Source organism: Hordeum vulgare, chromosome 2H (assembly GCF_904849725.1).
Source record: "Hordeum vulgare subsp. vulgare chromosome 2H, MorexV3_pseudomolecules_assembly, whole genome shotgun sequence".
NCBI lineage: Eukaryota > Viridiplantae > Streptophyta > Magnoliopsida > Poales > Poaceae > Hordeum > Hordeum vulgare.
In genome coordinates, this window is record NC_058519.1 from 5,875,369 (window position 1) to 5,893,265 (window position 17,897).

Sequence of the window (17,897 nt, forward strand, 5' to 3'; positions counted from 1 at the left end):
CACTAGTTGATTCTAATACGATTTTTCAGATTATGGAAGACTATTCCAATCAGATTGTGCTCCCCTTCAAGTAATCAAAATTGTTTCACTACAACTATTTGAAGGGAACCAACTATGATTCCAATGGAACATATTGAACACTAGTTGATTCTAATACGATTTTTCAGATTATGGAACACTATTCCAATTAGATTGTGCTCCCCTTCAACTAATCAAAATTGTTTCACTACAACTATTTGAAGGTAACCAACTATGATTCCAGTGGAACATATTAACCACTAGTTGATTCTAATACGATTTTTCAGATTATGGAACACTATTCCAATTAGATTGTGCTCCCCTTCAACTAATCAAAATTGTTTCACTACAACTATTTGAAGGGAACCAACTATGATAGAAACAAATAAACTTATACAATGTCATTATCTTGGATCAAAGAAAGCCTCAAAACTTACTTCGCCCATTGGAAGATCAAGACATGGCTTGCGAAGCATATTTGGATGACGGCAACACCGCGTTGATCGGCCGTGTACTCCAGATCAAGCCCGAAGAACTTCTCATGATCCGGTGCGTGGTTAAACCATCGTTCCTTCAACTGTTGAAGGAAAAACGGCACCTCCGTGCTCAGGTTCGTGTACACGACACGGAGCTTTGTTGCGCCATGCGCGACCACCTCACGAAATATAGTTGGCATGGTGGAAGAAGAGAAGGGAAGAAGAGAGGAGAAGAACAGAGAGGGCGACGCGAGAGAGAAGAAGAACAGAGAGGGCGACGCGAGAGAGAAGAAGAACAGAGAAATGACGACTGTACGCTTCGGTTCGTGCTTTTCATCGCCCGAAACGACGCGGGATGCAAACCGTTTGGGCCATTAATCCCGGGTTGAGCCACCAACCGGGACTAAAGAGGTATACCAAACGGTTGCCACCACTACGGCAGGCCACGTGTTAGGCTTTTAGTCCCGGGTTCAACCACCAACCGGGACTAAAGAGGTATGCCAACGGTCGCCCCACTACGGCAGGCCACGTGTTAGTCCTTTAGTCCCGGGTTGAGCCACCAACCGGGACTAAAGGGGGATACGAACGGTTGCCACCACCACTGCCCGCCGCGTAGCCCTTTAGTCCCGGTTTGGGACACGAACCGGGACTAAAGGCTCCTTACGGGCCGGGACTAAAGCCTCGAGGGAGGCATTGAGAATTGGGGCGACGTGGCCGGGCCTTTAGTCCCGGCCCAGAGGCACTCCGGGACTAAATGGTCCAGGCCAAAGGCCCGTTTTCTACTAGTGTTAATTGTGAAACAATTCAATAAGGAAAGCTTAGCTACAAATGCCAAGAACCTATGCATTGGGGAGATGCGTTGCTAAGGTTTTTAATGCACTTAACACCTCATGTAAGCATCAATGCATTGGAAGTGGCCTAAATGAAATAAACTCGTCAAATCATGGAAGAGTTAAGGTGAGAAATAATTAAATAAAGTCAGCTTAGCTACAATAACTTAAGGACCTATGCGCTGTACGACTTTAGTTGCTAAACTATTTAATGCGGTTACCACCTCATCTAAGCTCATGTGCACTGAAAGGGACCTCATGCTTTGGTGTTCCTTTCCTTAGGCTTTATTGAGTCCTAGCCTTGTGCATTGAGACTAGATTTAATACAATCTAACATGCAACAGGTTCTAGCTGATATCATTATTAATTATGTGCTAACACAATTTTTTTCCCAAGTAGGAGTATATCATTCAGTGGTGTCACTAGCTTACTGTCCATAACGAGCCAATGTTGCCACCTGTTGTTAGCAGATTAAGTGCCTTTCGTGACCACCTTAGCTTAGACATCATCCTATAGCTATGGCACACCCTAGCCAGCTACAAGAATTTCCTGTAGAATAGTACTCCCTCTGTCTCATAATATGAGAGTGTTTTTGACACTAGTGTAGTCCCAAAAATGCTCTTATATTATAGGAGGAGGGAGTATCTTTTTTCACCCATTTTTCATACGAGGTTGACTGTATCATCCGTGATCTTATTTCTGTTTTGAAGGGAGAGCAAATTAAGGGATGATGATCCCATCATCTAGCGGCCAAGCATAATATAGAAAGTACTCTAGCGCAAGGTACAAAGTATGATAAAACAACACTATTGTTTATTCATTTGTGTACAAAATACAAAACACAATTATTCCACCAATTTTAATCGCGCATGATGATTCATGAATTTATAATATGATCCTAAATATATGAATATTATATTAACTCCTATATGTATTGATATTGTTTTTTAGAAATATATGTTAGAGACATAATCTTCACATAGTGTTTATACATGTACTTCAAATGGACAAAATAAATGAAATACCATAGTTTTTCTCTAATTTTATACCAAAATTTGAAATAGTTAAGGGAAAAATAAAAACGAGATTAAACAATACTCTATGTAAGTCCTATGTTCTACAACATGAAATGTCTTCATAGAACTAAGACCAAAATGACATGACATGGTCTGCATAGAGTATATTATAAGGAAAATGTAGGGAGTATATTATAACGAAAATATATGTAACTAAGACTAAATAATATTTCGGGGATCTACATAGAACTGGAAGTCCTATGTGCTACAACATGACATGTCTGCATCAATTCTTCAATTAACACTTCTATGCAATAATAATAAAATCACATTTTTGAAATTACTAAGAAGACGAATTTGCATTTTAATGTTATATGTATCAATCCCGAAAATATTCTGACAACTCAAATGGCATAACGAAGTAATAATCTATGTGTTCATCTCCTCACTTTTCATTCAAAGCAATTATCTACGTACTTGGTATAATTTATCATTCATCTACCATGAAGTGGGACCTGCTACATTTGAGATTTCCTATTATGGTTTTTTATCGGTGTTGCCATCAGTTGTGCCACACTACTAAATATTTCCACTTGAAGCTTCAGCTACTAAAAAATAACACCCTTCCATTAAGCGTGTGCTCAAAAATGCCACTCGATACAATTACCATCTCAACAAAGGTCATTAACTACGGTGAAGTGACAAAAATCTCCTAAACCCCTCTTGTGAGTGTTCCCACTGCAACTCTAGTTTTTAGCACATGGTGTATCAAATCAGGACAAAAATTAGATTTGTGTGTGGGCGATCGAATTGTAATGTCTTGTTATATTTTATTCTAATTTAATTATCAGTGTGCTGACAATTAGGCCCCCCTTGTTATATGGAGCGTTGGCAAGTGATGTCCAACGAAATTCTGTTCATTGCACCCCCTATCAATGGTCTTTGACAGAACGATAGCGGTGTCGAGTGGCGTAATTGAGCGCACTCTTAAGGGAAATATGAGTTGTTGAAACTCATAATGGAAAAATTGAGTAGTGTGACACAACTAATGGCAAAACTGATAAAAGTCCTACTACTTTTTGTTAGTGATCAAACTTTTTTTTGGGAGACATTCCGGAGAAACTCTAGTAGGAGTAAACCTGATATTAATTTTAGTCTAAAAGTAATCATTATATGATTATTTGTTGTATAGAGTCACTCTCGATTTTTTTGAAAAGGTACTACAAAAATGTATTTACTCAATATGTCAATTTTAATTTGTGTTAAGTTATATACAAAATAATAATATCTACTAACAAAATAAATATAATATGGATACCATTTGATATAGAAAACAGAAAAATCAAAACCTGGTCTTGGACTACCTAGTGACGACTATAAGTACTTGGGCACCCCAAAGGCGTAATGCCGTGATCACCCCTCCCCATGGTTTTGCCTATTGAATAACAAGAAATGGTGAAGGCGGGGGGTGGGGGTACGAGAAAGATGGATACAATGTTTAATGCAAAACTCTGAGCAAATAACACAGGAAATTTTCAAATAAATGCATCTAGCGGCCAAGCCTATACGATTTGGAAAGAATAATATAGAAAGTACTCTGGCGCAAGGTACAAAGTATGATAAAACAACACTATTGTTTATTTATTTGTCTACATAATACAAAACAGAATTATTCCTCCAATTTTAATCGCGCATGATGATTCATGAATTTATAATACGATCCTAAATATATGAATATTATATTGACTCCTACATGTATTGATATTTTGTTAGAAATATATGTTAGAGACATAATCTTCAAACAATGTTTATACATGTACTTCAAATGGATAAAATAAATGAAATACAATTGTTTTTTTCTAATTTTACACCAAAATTTGAAATAGTTAAGGGAAAAATAAAAACGAGATTAAACAATACTCTATGTAAGTCCTATGTTCTACAACATGAAATGTCTACATAGAACTAAGACCAAAATGACATGACATGTCTGCATAGAGTATATTATAAGGAAAATATAGGGAATATTTTATAAGGAAAATATATGTAACACTAGTAGAAAATAGGGCTTTGGTTCGGGCCTGGCCAGCCCATTAGTCCCGGTTCTTCATGAACTCGGACCCATGGGGGGCATTAGTCCCGGTTCATGAGCCCAGGGGGCCGGCCGGGGCCTCGTGGGCATTGGTCCCGGTTCGTGTGGACCCATTTGTCCCGGTTCTAGGCACGAACCGGGACCAATGGGCCGCGCTCCTGGCCCACATCCATTGGTATCGGTTCATGCCTTGAACCGGTTTAGAAGGGGGGCTTTAGCCCCGGTTTATGCCACTAACCGGGACAAATAATTTGCCTATATATACCCATTGCCGCGGCAGAGCACTCTGTTTTTTCTGGCCGGCGAGGGGAGGGCATTTGGGTGCTCTAGCTTACCTACTATGCACATGAGGTGTTCGATGAAATGCCCGAGCCACACTAGTTAAGCTTTCTCCTCTCGAAGCTCGACCTCGGAGCTCCATTTTTCCCGAGATTTGTCTAGATTTAGCGGTCCGTCACGCCCCGTCCCCGTTTTCACCGCTGGGGCACGTCCATGTGTACGTCCGCAATGTTGTGTGCAAGCTCCTCCGCAGACAGTGAGGTAAGTCGATTTGGATTTTCGGTTGGCATTGGATTTGGGGATTTCTCATCTAGGGTTTCGCGGGATGGGCCGTATTATGCGCCTTTCTGGCTCGTAGGTGGATGGCTGTGGGGTTGTGCAGTTCCAATCCGAAATTTTCATTCCCAATCCAAGTTTCTACGGCCTTGAGGAGCACTCGAATCACCGTTGCCCGGGGCATGGGCTAATTCCTGCTCGCCGTGTTTCTTGGGGTGGAGCAAGCACGGGAAGAAGGTTTTTGGGTTTTCCACTCGATATAATTCCTCAAAACATCATTTGGTACTCTGTTTTCATCGATTTATTGCAAAGTTATGAATTTCACCTAATTATGTGAACTCTGATTTAACAGCTTCCTGATGAGTGTGATTGGGTTGTTTGGATTGACCCCCCTCCCACTGAGCTAGTAGGGCAAGCTTTTGAGGAGCTCCATGGTGGCCTTGAACGTAGTTGGATCAAAGCTAGTAGGATGGAGAAGAAGGTTATGGATCTGAACAAGAAAACAAGAAAATGCAATTGAAGTTGCAGAAAAGGAATGAGCTCATAGAAACAATGGGTTTTCTCTTTGTTCTTGGCATCATCATTGTGGCTAGTTTAGTTTCTATTTGATCTAAGCAAACCAATTAAGTGGAAGTGTGTGTGTTATGTTTCTGCTAGTGTGTTGTGCCCTAGATGTAATTTTATCATTTGTGCACTATTGTGAACTTGAACAAATGTAATGTTGTGCCCTAGATGTAATGGATATCATGTGTTGTGTTAAAATTGTCACCACTGCCAACTTGGACCCTTTTCAGAGTTCATTTCAAATGCTTTTCAATTTTATGGTCATATAGCTCAAAATAATCAGTAAATGCATGAAAAATAACAAATGATGTCAGAAAGGGTTGTAAATTGTTGATGTGGCTTTGAATGGTGCATTTTGGACACAGAAAAACTATGGAGTTCAAATAAGTTCAAAAAAATGAAATCCCTTTGTAACAGACGAGTTTCCGTATGAAACCTTGATACTTCGAAAGAGATTGTCCGTTTTGTACACGAAGTGCATCCAGTTTTTGTTGTAACCCTCTCAACTTTCTCGCACATGCTATGTGGGTGAAATGATGATACCATGCCAACTTGGAACCTTTTCAGAGTTCATTTCAAATGCTTTTCAATTTCATGGTATTATAGCTCAAAATAATCAGTAAATGCATGAAAAATAACAAATGAAGTCAAAAAGGGTTGTAAATTGATGATGTGGCTTTGAATGGTGCATTTTGAACACAGAAAAACTATGGAGTTCAAATAAGTTCAAAAAAATGAAATCCCTTTGTAACAGACGAGTTTTTGTATGAAACCCTGATACTTCGAAAGAGATTGTCCGTTTTGTACACGAAGTGCATCTAGTTTTTGTTGTAACCCTCTCAACTTTCTCACACATGCTATGTGGGTGAAATGATGATACCATGCCAACTTGGAACCTTTTCAGAGTTCATTTCAAATGCTTTTCAATTTCATGGTCTTATAGGTCAAAATAATCAGTAAATGCACGAAAAATAACAAATGAAGTTAGAAAGGGTTGTAAATTGATGTGGCTTTGAATGGTGCATTTTGAACACAAAAAAACTATGGAGTTCAAATAAGTTCAAAAAAATGAAATCCCTTTGTAACAGACGAGTTTCCGTATGAAACCCTGATACTTCCCATGTGGAAGAAGAAATCTATATTCTGGGACCTACCCTATTGGAAAGACCTAGAGGTCCGCTCTTCGATAGACGTGATGCACGTGATGAAGAACCTTTGCGTCAACCTGCTAGGCTCACCTGCACGTTGCTTAGCTTCAGGCCAACATGCAGGTGAGCACTGCGCTTCTCCCTTCATCGTCTCTATACTCAGGGCTTATAAACCGCTGCGAGTGCCTCTCACTTGGCGAGGTGGGACTAAAAAACAGCTGCAGAAAGAATCAACTAAAAAACTCTTTTACCGGTTCATGCCACGAACCGGTACTAAAAGGTGCTCGTGGGGCCCCAGCCTTAAAACCTGTACCAAATAAAATGCCTTTGTAACAGCCTTAGAACTGGTACTAAAGGAATCAACTAAAAAGCTTTTATGAACCTCTAGTATTATTGAAACTAAAATTATATAGAATTTTGTTACAAACTTTAATAGCAAAAAGAATTATCATAAAAGAAAATAAATAAGTAATTAGAATTTTGTTCAAAACATTAAAAGCGAAAAGAATTATCATAAAAGAAAATAATTAAGTAATTAGAATTTTGTTACAAACTTTAATAGCAAAAAGAATTATCGTGAAAGAAAATAAATAAGTAATTAGAAACAAAAAAGAAAGCAAAAAACAGGAAAAAATAAAAACAGTGCCACCACGGCATGCACACGCCTAGAAACCCATTACTAGGACCAGGATGCAGGCCCGGAGTAGGCCCAATAGGCCCACAAGCACAAAGAGTGATTTTAGGCCCGTAAGCCTGCAATAGAGAGGACCTCGAAGTGGTTGGTTCGGCAGGGCTTATAAACCACTCCGAGCCCCTCTTGGCTAGCGAGGTGGGCCAAAACATAGCACCGCACCGCGCCAGCACACGCCCTTTGGTCCCTGTTGGTGCCACCAACCAGGACTAAAGGGGTGCATTGGTATCGGTTGGTGGCATCAACCGGGACCAACGGTCTCTGTTTCCCGCCTTTTGGGCTGCTGAAAAGAGGCCTTTGGTCCCGGTTGGTGCCATGAACCGGGACCAATGTTGTGCCTATAAAAGCAGCACTCGTGAAAATTTGGTTCAGTTCATTCTTCCCCGTCGCCCGACCCCGCCACGCTGCCCGTCCGTCTCCGCCTCGCCGTCGCCGTCATCGCCCCGTGCCGCCCCGACACTGTCGCCGCCCCCCGCCCCGCGCCCCGTGCCCCGCGACGCCGGCGGCCCCTGCCCGTCGCCGCCCCGCCCCGGCCCGCGCCCCACCTCATCGTTGACTGTCGCCGTGCGGCCCCGCCCCGCGCCGCACCTCGCCGTCGCCGTCGACGTCCCCAACACCGTCACCGTGAGCAAAGATTTTTTTTTCTGTTAAAAGATTTTTTGGTGATATTATTGTTGAATATGCATGTTTGTATGTTCATATATATGCAAAGATCGAATATGTCAAAATTTTATGATTTTTTTCTGTTCATAGAATTTTTATGATTTTTTCTGTTGTAATTTTGTTCATAGAATTTTAATGATTTTTTTCATAGTATTTTCTTTGTCAATTTATGTATATGTTCATATTGTGTATGTATAGGAAAGTTGTGGATGATCAAAGTCATTTATGAATATGTTCATATTTAGAATAGAGGAAAAAGTAAAAAAATCTGAAGAGAGAAAGTGTTTAATATAATTAGTTAGAAAAATAATAGAACTATAGTTAAACTAGTTTATTTTTAGTAAGTACTACTTTATTTTATTTATAATACGTGCTTCATATATAGTTGAACTAGCTAGTTGATTTAATAAACTACTTTATTTTATTATATATAGAAGTAGTTTGTTTTTAGTAAGTACTACTTTATTTATTTATAGTAAGTGCTTAGTAGTTGAACTAGTTGATTTAATTAATAAAATTACTTTATTTAACTATATATAGAAGTAGTTCCCTCATCGATGTCGACTTGTTGTTATATATAATCGTGACACACTTTATTTAACTATGTGTGATGATGATTAATTAGTAGGACATGTTGTTATATATGATGATGCATTATGCAAACATGAAGAGTTATTACATATAGATGTTCAATTCTTTCGATATATATAGTGTGTCATGATTATATTATTGTTTACACACATTTACCACATTAAAACAGGAAATGTCTGACGATGGATATTGCGAGTGTGAATATTGCGGCGACTCTCGGGGTATGTGCGACATGCCTCACCTGCGAGACGATAGGTTCTTCAGCATGAAGCTTGACGAGAACGGCGATATGTACCTCCCTTGCTATGCAAGAAGATATGTGTTGGAGAGGCTCGGTTTCAAAGACCACGAGAGAATTGAGACGAGGAGCGCTAAGCTGAGGACATGGTCACACATTTGTTATCCAAGTATTTAATTCAGTTTTTCAAACAGAATTTGGGTGCCCAAAGTGGGAAGATCTTTGCAAGGCATATGGATTTCAGAAGGGAATGGAAATCACCTTCGATCTTCGTCCTGAAGATAATATGCCAGACAACATCGACATTTGGGTGGTTGTCCATGATATGCTTCCTGTTTTACCTTCATGTGAGTTTCTCGACCATCTTTGTCAAGTAATTTGCATTTATATTTATAAATAGTTGGTGTAGTCAACCTGTTTTCCTCTCACAATTTACATGTCATGTGGTGTTCATCGTCTATTAAAACTTTGGCCACACGTTGCAGGTTCCTAGTTATTGGGCCATAGTTATAATTATATCATGTTACATGTTGTACAAACAACAACAACAACCCAAATTGTCCTTTGAATGATCGTAGCACATGTGGTCGTTTTGAATGGTTTATATAATGCCCACATCTTGTGGACCATTATAAAATTTCTAAGTATTTTGAAACATTAAATTATTATAAAATTTGGGTGGTTGTCGATGATATGCTTCCTGTTTTACCTCCATGTGAAGTAATTTGCATTTATATTTAGAAATAGTTGGTGTTCATCTATATACTAAATTTGTTAAATTATAATTTACAGCTTATTTCGTTGCTTCGACTGAATTACGAAAATTAATTGACACGATACACTACACGTATGTATCACATCTAACTTGGGAGGAGAAGGATGATCTTCTCCACTTTCTTGTTGCTGGTGTTCTGGCTTCTAGGGATACCTTCCCCATTTTGGAATTTCCCGTATCATTTTGGAATTGCCCAAAATTATTCATTTTACATGCCACTAGTGCATAGGTTGAGTCCAGATGACATTCGCTGAAATGTCTTGGTAAGAGTTTCCTCATTAAGTACGCTCCACTATTGCATAAATTGTGTTGATTACATTGCTAACTACGTTATTATTATGTTCTTCAACAGCAACTGCCACATGATGTAGTGCCTCCGTTAATGGACCCAGAAGGTCAAATGAGAATTAGAAGCCCGCTGAGGGCTGAGTTCTATGCTCCATACTTGAGTAACTTCAAATCAAGGTCAAAAAGACACCAAATTGAAGCATGGAGAGAAATAAAGAAGGTTCGCAAGCCACAAGCTGGAGACCGTTGGATCTCTGTGATTCATCATGGAGCCATAGGTCTTATTGTTGCGGAACATCGCATGGGAAACAAAAAATTTCCTACGCGCACGAAGACCTATCATGGTGATGTCCATCTACGAGAGGGGATTTCCGATCTACGTACCCTTGTAGATCGCACAATAGAAGCGTTAAGAAACGCGGTTGATGTAGTGGAACGTCCTCACATCCCTCGATCCGCCCCACGAACCGTCCCACGAACCATCCCGCGATCCGTCCCACGATCCGCTCCGATCTAGTGCCAAACGGACGGCACCTCCGCGTTCAGCACACGTACAGCTCGACGATGATCTCGGCCTTCTTGATCCAGCAAGAGAGACGGAGAGGTAGATGAGTTCTCCGACAGCGTGACGGCGCTCCGGAGATTGGTGGTGATCTAATCTCAGCAGGGCTCCGCCCGAGATCCGCAGAAACGCGATCTAGAGGTAAAACCGTGGAGGTATGTGGTCGGGCTGCCGTGGCAAAAGTTGTCTCAAATCAGCCCTAAAACCCCACTATATATAGGAGGGAGGGAGGGGAGGAGGCAGCCTCAAAAACCTAAAGGTTTGGCCAAAATTGGAGGTGGAGGAGTCCTACTCCAATCCTACTTGGAGTAGGATTCCACCTTCCCACTTGGAAACTCTTTCCACCTTGTGTTTTTTCCTTCTCAAACCTTATGGGCCTTAGTGGGAACTTATTCCAGCCCAGTAGGGGCTGGTTTATCTCTTCCCATAGCCCATGAGACCCCTTGGGGCGTGACACCCCTCTTGATGGTCCCCGGACCCCTCCCGGCACTCCCAGTACACTACCGATTAGCCCGAAACTTTTCCGGTAATGCACGAAAACGTTCCGGTAACCAAATGAGGTCATCCTATATATCAATCTTCGTTTGCGGACCATTCCGGAAACCCTCGTGGCGTCCGTGATCTCATCCGGGACTCCGAACAACATCCGGTAACCAACCATATAACTCAAATACGCATAAAACAACGTCGAACCTTAAGTGTGCAGACCCTGCGGGTTCGAGAACTATGTAGACATGACCTGAGAGACTCCTCGGTCAATATCCAATAGCGGGACCTGGATGCCCATATTGGATCCTACATATTCTACGAAGATCTTATCGTTTGAACCTCAGTGCCAAGGATTCATATAATCCCGTATGTCATTCCCTTTGTCCTTCGGTATGTTACTTGCCTGAGATTCGATCGTCAGTATCCGCATACCTATTTCAATCTCGTTTACCGGCAAGTCTCTTTACTCGTTCCGTAATACAAGATCCCGCAACTTACACTAAGTCACATTGCTTGCAAGGCTTGTGTGTGATGTTGTATTACCGAGTGGGCCCCGAGATACCTCTCTGTCATACGGAGTGACAAATCCCAGTCTTGAGCCATACTAACTCAACGAACGCCTTCGGAGATACCTGTAGAGCATCTTTATAGTCACCCAGTTACGTTGCGACGTTTGATACACACAAATCATTCCTCCGGTGTCAGTGAGTTATATGATCTCATGGTCACAGGAACAAATACTTGACACGCAGAAAACAGTAGCAACAAAATGACACGATCAACATGCTACGTCTATTAGTTTCGGTCTAGTCCATCACATGATTCTCCTAATGATGTGATCCCGTTATCAAGTAACAACACTTGCCTATGGCTAGGAAACCTTGACCATCTTTGGTCAACGAGCTAGTCAACTAGAGGCTTACTAGGGACAGTGTTTTGTCTATGTATCCACACAAGTATTGTGTTTCCAATCAATACAATTATAGCATGGATAATAAACGATTATCATGAACAAAGAAATATAATAATAACTAATTATTATTGCCTCTAGGGCATATTTCCAACAGTCTCCCACTTGCACTAGAGTCAATAATCTAGTTCACATCACCATGTGATTTCAACGAATCCAACACCCATATAGTTCTTGGGTCTCATCACGTCTTGCTCGTGAGAGAGGTTTTAGTCAACGGTTCTGAAACTTTCAGATCCGTGCGTTCTTTACAAATCTTTATGTCATCTTATAGATGCTACTACTATGTGCTATTCGGAAATGCTCCAAATATCTACTCTACTATACGAATCCGTTTCACTACTCATAGTTATTCGGATTAGTGTCAAAGCTTGCATCGACGTAACCCTTTATGACGAACTCTTTAACCACCTCCATAATCGAGAAAAATTCCTTAGTCTATTTAGTTACTAAGGATAACTTTGACCGCTGATCAGTGATTCAATCCTGGATCACTCTGTGTACCTCTTAACAGACTTGCTGCAAGGCACACATCACGTGCGGTACTCAGCATGGCATACTTTAGAGTCTACGGCTAAGGCATAGAAGACGACCTTCGTCTATTCTCTTTATTCTGCCGTAGTCGGGTTTTGAGTCTTACTCAAATTCACACCTTACAACACAGTCAAGAACTCCTTCTTTGCTGATCTATTTCGAATTCCTTAAAAAACTTGTCAAGGCATGCATCTTGTTGAAACTTCTATTAAGCGTTTTGATCTATCACCATAGATCTTGATGCTCAACGTTCAAGTAGCTCAATCCAGGTATTCCTTTGAAAAACTCCTTTCAAACAACCTTTTATGCTTCACAGAAATTCTACATTACTTCTGATCAACAATATGTCAACCACATATACTTATCAGAAATTCTATAGTGCTCCCACTCACTTCTTTGGAAATACAAGTTTCTCATAAACCTTGGACAAACCCAAAATCTTTGATCATCTCATCAAAGTGTATATTCCAACTCCGAGATGCTTGCACCAGTCCATTGAAGGATCACTGGAGCTTGCATACTTTTTAGTATCTTTAGGATCAACAAAACCTTCTGGTTGTATCACATACAATGTTTGCTCAAGGAAACCGTGAAGGAAACAATGTTTTGACATCCTATGTGCAATATTTCAAAAATAATGCAACAACTACTAACATAATTCTAACAGACTTTTAGCATCGCTACGAGTGAGAAAGTCTCACCATAGTCAACTGTTTGATCATGTCGGAAACATCTTTGTGACAAGTCGAGCTTTTCTTAATAGTGACTTATCACCATCGTCGTCTGTCTTCCTTTTAAAGATCCATCTTTACTCAATAGTCCTACGACCATCAAGTACTTCTTCCAAAGTCTACACTTTGTTTTCATACATGGATCCTCTCTCGAATTTCATGGCCTCCAGCCATTTGTCGGAATCCGGGCCCACCATCGCTTCTCCACAGCTCGTAGGTTCATTGTTGTTCAACAACACGACCTCCAAGACAGGGTTACCATACCACTCTGTAGTAGTTCGCGACCTTGTCGACCTACGAGGTTTGTAGTAACTTGATCCAAAGTTCAATGATCACCATCATCAGCTTCCACTTCAATTGGTGTAGGCGCCACAGGAACAACTTCCTATGCCCTGCTACACACTAGTCGAAGTGATGGTTCAATAACCTCATCAAGTTCTATCACCCTCCCACTCAATTCTTTCGAGAGAAACCTTTCCTCAAGAAAGAACCCATTTCCAAAAACAAACACTTTGCTTCCGGATCTGAGATAGGAGATGTATCCAACTGTTTTGGATATCTTATGAAGATGCATTTATCCGCTTTGGGTTCGAGCTTATCAGACTGAAACTTTTTCACATAAGCATCGCAGCTCCAAACTTTCAAGAAACGACAACTTAGATTTCTCTAAACCTTAGTCTATACTGTGTCATCTCAACGGAAATACGCGGTGCCCTATTTAAAGTGAATGCGGTTGTCTCTAATGCATAACCCATAAACGATAGTGGTAATTCGATAAGAGAGATCATAGTATGCACCATATCAAATAGGGCGTCGCTAAGATGTTCAGGCACATCATCACACTATGGTGTTCCAGGTGGCATGAACTGCGAAACAATTTCCACATTGTCTTAACTGCGTACCAAAACTCGTAACTCAGATATTCATCTCTATGATCATATCGTAGACTGTTTATCCTCTTGTCACGATGATCTTCATTCTAAAATAGCTTTGAACTTTTCAACATTTCAGACTTGTGATTCATCAAGTAAATACTCCTGTATCTACTTAAATCGTCACTGAAGTAAGAACATAATGATATCCACTGCGTGCCTTAGCACTTATTGGACTGCACACATCAAAAATGCATTACTCCCAACAAGTTACTCTACTTGTTTCATGTGGCATGTTTTGCATGTCTCAAGTGATTCAAAATCAAGTGAGTCCAAACGATCCATCAGCATGGAGCTTCTTCATGCATTTTACACCAACATGACTCAAGTGGCAGTGCCACAACTAAGTGGTACTATCATTATTACTTTTTATCTTTTGGCACTAATATTATGAACATGTGTAACACTACGATCGAGATTCAATGAACCATTGAGGGTATTTATTCAAGCAAATAGAATAACTATTATTCTTTTAAATAAATAATCGTATTGCAACAAACACGATCCAATCATGTTCATGCTCAACGCAAACACCAAATAACAATTATTTGGGTTTCACCACCAATCCCGATGATAGAGGGAGCGTGCGACGTTTGATCATATCAACCTTGGAAACACTTCCAACACGTATCATCACCTCGCCTTTAGCTAGTCTCCATTTATTCCGTAGCTTTCATTTCGTGTTACCAATCACTTAGCAACTGAACCGGTATCCAATACCCTCACGCTACTAGGAGTACTAGTAAAGCACACATCAACATCATGTATATCAAATATACTACTTTCGACTTTGCCAGCCTACTTATCTACCAAGCATCTCGGGTAGCTCCGCCTCAGTGACCGTTCCCCTCATAACAGAAGCACTTAGTCTCGGGTTTGGGTTTAGACTTGGGTCTCTTCATTAGTGCAGCAACTGTTTTGTTGTTTCACGAAGTATCCCTTCTAGCCCTTGCCTTTTATGAAACTTAGTGGTTTTACTAACCATCAACCATTGAAGCTCCTTCTTGATTTCTACTTTCGCAGTGTCTTACATCACGAATCTCTCAAGGATCATTGTATCTATCCTTGATATATTATAGTTCATCACGAAGCTCTCACAGCTTGGTGGCAGTGACTTTGGAGAACCATCACTATCTCATCCGGAAGATTAACTCCCAGTTGATTCAAGTGATTGTCGTACTCAGGCAATCTGAGCACACGCTCAACGATTGAGTTTTTCTCCTTTACTTCATGGACAAAGAATCTTGTCGGAGGTCTCATACCTCTTAACAAGGGCACAAGCATGAAATCACAATTTCATCTCTTTAGAACATCACTCATGTTCCGTGACGTTTCAAAACGTCTTCGGCGCCACGCTTCTAAGCCATTAAGTATTTTGCACGGAACTATCGCGTAGTCATCAGAAACGTGTATGCCGGATGTTCACAACATCCACAGACGACGCTCGAGGTGCAGCACACTGAGTGGTGCATTAAGGACATAAGCCTTCTGCGCAGCAACGAGGACAATCCTTAGTTTTACACACTCAGTCCGCAAAGTTTGCTACTATCAACTTTCAACTAAATTTTCTCTAGGAACATATTAAAAACAGTAGAGCTATAGCGCAAGCTACATCGTAATTTGCAAAGACCATTAGACTATGTTCATGACAATTAGTTCAATTAATCCTATTACTTAAGAACTCCCACTCAAAAAGTACATCTCTCTAGTCATTTGAGTGGTACATGATCCAAATCCACTATCTCAAGTCCGATCATCACATGAGTCGAGAATAGTTTTAGTGGTAAGCATCTCTATGCTAATCATATCAACTATACGATTCATGCTCGACCTTTCGGTCTCATGTGTTCCGAGGCCATGTCTGCACATGCTAGGCTCGTCAAGCTTAACCCGAGTGTTCCGCGTGTGCAACTGTTTTGCACCCGTCGTATGTGAATGTTGAGTCTATCACACCCGATCATCACGTGGTGTCTCAAAACGAAGAACTGTCGCAACGGTGCACAGTCGGGGAGAACACAATTTCGTCTTGAAATTTTAGTGAGAGATCACCTCATAATGCTACCGTCGTTCTAAGCAAGATAAGGTGCATAAAGGATTAACATCACATGCAATTCATAAGTGACATGATATGGCCATCATCATGTGCTTCTTGATCTCCATCACCAAAGCACCGGCACGATCTTCTTGTCACCGGCGTCACACCATGATCTCCATCATCTTGTCGCCATCGTGGTTATCGTGCTACTCATGCTATTACTACTAAAGCTACGTCCTAGCAATATAGTAAACACATCTGCAAGCACAAACGTTAGTTTAAAGACAACCCTATGGCTCCTGCCGGTTGCCGTACCATCGACGTGCAAGTCGATATTAACTATTACAACATGATCATCTCATACATCCAATATATCACATCACATCGTTGGCCATATCACATCACAAGCATACCCTGCAAAAACAAGTTAGACGTCCTCTAATTGTTGTTGCATGTTTTACGTGGTGACCATGGGTATCTAGTAGGATCGCATCTTACTTACGCAAACACCACAACGGAGATATATGAATTGCTATTTAACCTCATCCAAGGACCTCCTCGGTCAAATCCGATTCAACTAAAGTTGGAGAAACCGACACTCGCCGGTCATCTTTGAGCAACGGAGTTACACATAGCGATGGAACCAGTCTCTCGTAAGCGTACGAGTAATGTCGGTCCGAGCCGCTTCGATCCAACAATACCGCGGAATCAAGAAAAGACTAAGCAGGGCAGCAAAACGCACATCACCGCCCACAAAAACTTTTGTGTTCTACTCGAGATTACACCTACGCATGAACCTAGCTCATGATGCCACTGTTGGGGAACGTCGCATGGGAAACAAAAAATTTCCTACGTGCACGAAGACCTATCATGGTGATGTCCATCTACGAGAGGGGATTTCCGATCTACGTACCCTTGTAGATCGCACAATAGAAGCGTTAAGAAACGCGGTAGATGTAGTGGAACGTCCTCACGTACCTCGATCCGCCCTGCGAACCGTCCCACGAACCGTCCCGCGATCCGTCCCACGATCCGCTCCGATCTAGTGCCGAACGGACGGCACCTCCGCGTTCAGCACACGTACAGCTCGACGATGATCTCGGCCTTCTTGATCCAGCAAGAGAGACGGAGAGGTAGATGAGTTCTCCGGCAGCGTGACGACGCTCTGGAGGTTGGTGGTGATCTAATCTCAGCAGGGCTCCGCCCGGGCTCCGCAGAAACACGATCTAGAGGTAAAACCGTGGAGGTATGTGGTCGGGCTGCCGTGGCAAAAGTTGTCTCAAATCAGCCCTAAAACCCCACTATATATAGGAGGGAGGGAGGGGAGAAGGCAGCCTCAAAACCTAAAGGTTTGGCCGAAATTGGAGGTGGAGGAGTCCTCCAATCCTACTTGGAGTAGGATTCCACCTTCCCACTTGGAAACTCTTTCCACCTTGTGTTTTTTCATTGTCAAACCTTATGGGCCTTAGTGGGAACTTATTCCAGCCCACTAGGGGCTGGTTTATATCTTCCCATAGCCCATGAGACCCCTTGGGGCGTAACACCCCTCCTGATGGTCCCCGGCACCCCTCCCGGCACTCCCAGTACACTACCAATGAGCCCGAAACTTTTCCGGTAATGCACGAAAACCTTCCGGTAACCAAAGAGGTCATCCTATATATCAATCTTCGTTTGCGGACCATTCCGGAAACCCTCGTGG